The sequence below is a fragment of the Pteropus alecto genome, unplaced genomic scaffold, assembly GCF_000325575.1.
Source record: "Pteropus alecto unplaced genomic scaffold, ASM32557v1 scaffold226, whole genome shotgun sequence".
Lineage (NCBI taxonomy): Eukaryota > Metazoa > Chordata > Mammalia > Chiroptera > Pteropodidae > Pteropus > Pteropus alecto.
In genome coordinates, this window is record NW_006440132.1 from 2448436 (window position 1) to 2454082 (window position 5647).

The following is a 5647-nucleotide window of genomic DNA, read 5'->3' on the forward strand; positions in this document are numbered from 1 at the left end:
CATTTATTTCTGGATCCCCCAGAGTGATTTTTGTTTTGCCTTATATCAGGAACACCCAATAAATAAAGTGGACATAAATGAATTGGAGAATTGGAAAATGTGAAAACCTTTCTAGAGATGTCATCTTTGTCTTAAGGTCAAGGAGGAAGGGCAAAGCCTAACACTTCTGGGCCAGGTCAGTCGAAGAGCTGGAATCATGGTGAAGGGAAGCACCCTGGCCTACAGCTGGGAAGCCATGGATTCTGGTCTTATATCTTCTATATATCTGATATGAAAACAAGCCTGTCTCTTTTGCATATTTTGTGGCATTGTGGACTAGGGATGGGTGATTCATGAAATCTCTACCAGCTGCAAGTGCCTCTGATTCTAGGCTGAATAGCCAAATCCTGGCTTAAAAGTTGAACCACTAGTGGCTGAGGTCTAGCAGTGTGCTATTTGTACAAGAGTTTACAGACGAACTTTCTGTGAGCCTCAATGAGCGGTAACTAATCAGAGTTATTGGGGAGAGGTGCTCTGGGCATGATGAAAAGCAGGAGCACAAAGGAAAATGAAGATGGGGTGTGCAAGAACAGGTGAAAAAGCCCAGGGATGAGAAATATGGGGCATTTTTTCTTTCAAAAGGTAATATCAGAATTTCAAAAATAAAGTTATTGATTAAAAGGGCTACCCCTTCGGAGAACTATTTCTATACCACCCAAGAATAATAGTTATCTACTCATTTTCAAATTTGGATCTTTGACATAGTTTCTGACAGAATACAGCCATTACTGTTTGTAAATATGCCTGAACCAAATACGGATGCTCACTGATTACTTAACGGAATGCTCCAATATCTGAAGTCCCCGGTACTGGAAAAGATGCTGGCTTGACGATATTGAATTTAGGGGAAGAGACGAAGTAGTAAAGGTCCAGATATCTTATTCTGTTCGTGTTTTGTCATATAATAATAGCCTCTTGGTTTTATATGTGGCTTTCTCTTCCATTTTAGCCCCCTGATGACACCTTAAAGTTGGGATAACTGGGGCTCATATTTCCATTTTGAAGACCAGGAGATGACTGGCTTGAATAAAGTTATGTAGTTGAGAAAAGGTGGAGTCTAGACTAGAAACAAAATCTAATTATGTCCAGTCACACAAATAAATATGCTAGAAGTAAAGGCATTCACTCATTGTTTACAAATGTTTTTAGCAACAACTGTATGCCTAACCCTGTTCTAGATACTAAAAGTAAGTTGGCCTGAATATAAATAGTCCTGATATGACACAGTGATGACCATAATGGAATTTATAAGAGAGCCATCATGCAAGTTAGATGATTAATGTATATTTGTGATTTCTATTGAAATAACCTAGACTTAAATGGATGTCTTGAATAGAACCACAGATACCACAAAACCACAGAATGTTCAACAGTAGCAGCCTTTAATTGAGCACTTGTGATGTACTATGAAGAGAGGTCAGTCAGTAAGCACAACATATGCCGTGAGATGGGCAGTGCCTTGACATTTTCCAGAGAGGAAAACCGAGACTCGAGGAGTTTGAATGCACTGCCCTGCTCATCTATCTGGTGAGGAGTGGAACTGGGGTCCAACCACATCTCCCTGACCCAAAGCCCTCCTTTCAATCACTACGCCTCATGGCCCTTTCGATGTGATATCCAAATATAGAGGGGGTTTTTTTGGCTCTTCCAATCATTTTTCCTCACAAACTCTCTGTAAATATTTCGGAGGTAGTTGTAGAGATGCTGAGAAGTGAAAGGTTTCTAATTAGCTTGGGGGTCAAGACGTCTGGATACTAATTCCAGCTTTCCAGGCACTTTTCTTGTGACATTAGGCCAGCCCCCTCCTCTCCTGGATCCTGCTTTCCTCATCTATCCAATGACAGGCTTGAGATAGATCAGTGGTTTTCAACCTTTGTGTAAGAGAAGGTTGGCTGCTTCTGCTTTTGGGTGCAGCCTTCACGTATGCTTTTCTTGGAATTTCATGACTGAAATAAAGTTTGCAATCAACCAACGAGCTGATTCCTAAGCTTCTCTCTAGCTCTGAAATTAAGTATAAGAGTCAACCAAGGTCACATGGTTAATTAAATGATGGAGTTCAACCCTGAAGTCAGGCCCCTGGTCATCCAGTTATTTCTTCCTTCCTTTATTTAATCCTCAAATAATTATTAAGCACCAGCTACAGTCCCAGTGCTGTTTTGGGGGAGATGATACAGTGATGGGTAAAACAAACATGATCCCTGCTCTCCTAGGAGAGACAGACATTAATTAAACACACACACACACACACACACACACACACACACACACTCTGCTACAAAGAAAATAGTGCATGACAGGCATTACTGGGACAACGTCAATGCCATACACATTGATCTGCATCCTATTGTATATAAAGATTTTGTGAGGCTCCTATCACAGCCCATACTGACATGCACAGGGGCACCCAGAGGCGTGTGTGCCTGCCCAGGCCAGCTTCAGACCAGAGCATAAGCCAACTAGGACATGCTCATTGAGGCGATTATCAATTGACACTTTCTCCTCATTGCATGCTGCTTTGTTGAAACACTAAAACATGTCCACCGGTGACTTCCTTTGTTTCTTCCTGTGTGCTAACATGGACATAGCACATTACGGACTTGACATTTGCATCATGAAGGACAGGCTCTACTACTGGAATGTGCCATATTGTCTTCTGCTTAGAGAGCCAGCCTTATTGAAGTGTCCTGGACCTCAAGCTTTGGCCAGTTCCTCTCACCCTGAATTCAGGCTAGAGCTCTGGGTGATCTGAAAGCTTCAGAAAGAAAGTGGGAGGACATCTCCTCCCCTCACTTAGTGGGTTAAGGCCATCGCCTTCCTCATGCATATGCATGCAGAGGCTGCTTTCAGCTCACAGAGTCCTGGCGGGGAGACAGTGCCACTGGCAACCATGAGAGCCTTTCAGATAAATCCCAGCGGAAGCCCTCTCTCCTGTTGCTTCACAGGCTGAGCATCACTACGTGCACAGGTAGTGGTTTGGGTGCACGAAGTGTATGCTCTGTTACTCACAAGCCTGAGCTGATACATGGAGACTGGGGGATTTTTCTGCATGAACCTTCCAGGGTCTAGTGGCAGCATCCTCGATCTTGGAGTCAGGGAAATTTGCTGGCCCAGCTTGCCTGCCTCCTTGATGCATGATTTTGGCCAAATAATGGAACTTCTTTGAGCCTCTATTTCCTCATCTGTGAAATGGGAGTGGTTTCCAAGGGCCTTTCCGTCCCTGAGACTCCATGATTCTGTGAAATACTGTCATTTAAAAATACAGCATGGGGGTAGCAGAGAGGACTCTGGACTTGGAGTCTGGAGGCTCAGGTTTTGTTTATTTTGGTGCCACTTTTTAACTTTGTCATCTTGGGCAAATTCATTCATGCGCCATTCACTCCTTCATACATCCATTGCTTCAGAACTTAACACTAATAATATGCCATAAGCTGTGCTATGATTTGGTGATAAAGAGATGAGCAAAAGTAAACAATAAAGTGAGCGCTCACATACAGACACCCCACAGCCCACAGTGTCCACCCGCTCCTTCGCCAAGCTCAGAGTTGGGAGTGAAGTATAATAGAAAAAAAAGAATCAATAAGGAAACAAGTATCAGTCCCTGGATAGAGATGAATGAGTAGCTGCCCACATACTCAATTTCTTCTCTGTAGGAAGGAATAATGATGTCTTTCCTACCTAGTAGGTCAGATGAGATAAAATTTGTGTGAGATTGCCTTTAAAATTGAAATTTCTTTACATCTGGAATATTTTTTATTAAGGTTCTAAATTACCATTCTAATAAAATCATTTATTCCTAACTTTCTGTTAAGCTCATGCATATATTAGTCATTAAATCCAGTCTTTCTGTGAGGGAAATACCGTTTTTGGCCATATGACAAATGAGAAAACTAAGCACCAAGAGGCTAAGCACATTGTCCACGTCACACATCTGAGAAGTGGCTGAGCTGGGAATCCAAAGCAGGTGTTAGAGACTGCACAAGACGAGCCTTGAACTCTTTGTGTTCATGACTCTCTCTGGTTCTTAGTGAATCAATTTATTACCAAACGCCAAGAGACTTCTTTTGACCATGGACAAGTCACAAGTTCTCAGAGACTCAGTTGTCGCATGTGTAAAACAAAGATAATATGAAATGTCTTGTGTGGTTGTGATGACAGATAACTTAGGTATCAGTCATATTGAGCGTGGAATTTTGCAGGAGTTGTGTCAATGCAAGTTCTCTCCTTTGCATCAGAGAGCCGATTGCATTGCTAGAAATTATTTCTTTTCTTCTCACATTAATTTAAAAGTCAGTTTGGTCCAAAGGTGTTTCCTGTGTTTCCACTGCCTTTTTGTGTTTTTTCCTCCCTGACTTTGAGGTCATCAGTAGTTGCTATAAATTTAACAATTATTTCAGAGTTGGAATTAATCCGAGAATTGTGGTACCCATTTTAGGCTTTGGTTCGGGAAAGTCAGGACAGAGGGGAGATACTGATAATGATGGTCATTACGCTTTAAGAGTTGGTTTCATATTGAGTGGTTTCCCCTGCAGGTTGCAGATCAAGTAGTTTGTGGCTTATGGTGTAGCTTCCTTAAATAAGTATTTAAAAGTTGAGTGTCAATTGGATCTTGGTAAACCAAGTCCGATTGCCTGTCTTCCATATTTATTTCAGAGTTGCATGAATCTCACTTTTAATCTGCTATCCTGATGGTTCCTTCGTGTGTTTTACGAAAGTATCTTAGTAGGTTTTGTGGTAAATATATTTGGCTAAATAAATGGAGCTGAGGTGGGTGGATGGTTCCATTGAAATAAATGAGATGCGGTCCTTATCTACACGTCATTCAAAGGTACATACTGGACACATAGGTATGCCAGAAGCTGTACTCTGGGGAGGTGATGCTGTGCAGGACAGACAGGCTGCTTTCAAGGAGCTTACAGACAAGTGGCAGTGAAAGACAAGTCTACCATTGCACTACGCAGGATGCTTGCGGTTGAATTTGAAACCATCAACCTCTGGATTCTAGATAGAATCTCGATATCACACGATGCAAAAGTTATATTTCTATTAGTGTGGCTAAAATTACTCTAAATTAGCATTTCTTAACATACGGAACTTTAGTGTAATGTGATGTTGAAAGGTGTTTCCTGGAAAAATTTTTTTAAAAGATTCCATACGCAAATAAATAATGATAATAACAAGAACAACGATAGTGACAAGTTAATTGCTAACACTGAAAGCTTACAGAATGCTCTCATGGACGCAGTGTATATAAATTATTCCACCTGATTGATCCTTATGATAATCCTGTTCTTTAGGAATTGTTATCATTTCCATTTACATAACTTGTCCAAGAAAAGAGAGCTAACTCATGGAAGAGTAGGATATGTCACAAGCGAGCACATCCCAGAGCTTGCATGTTTAAACATGCTGCATTGCCTTTCAGATGACATAAGTAATATTTGTTTGGGAAACCAAACAGAGCTTCACAGGCCTCCTAACTATAGGACTTTTCGGGATCTTTGCTAGACCATTTAATAATATTAGACCAAACCTTTTTGACCATACAAACTCTTTTTCTCGGAGGAATTCTGGAGAGCAGGTTGAAGGAGTCCCTGGCCAGCTGGGGGTG

The 5647-nt window shown here is 41.4% G+C and overlaps 1 protein-coding gene across 1 annotated transcript in view; it reads left to right on the forward strand.

The window, feature by feature from the left end:
* The window catches only part of BRINP1 (BMP/retinoic acid inducible neural specific 1), a 171576-nt gene that overhangs the window by 45822 nt on the left and 120107 nt on the right, over nt 1-5647 (forward strand). The window lies entirely within an intron of this gene.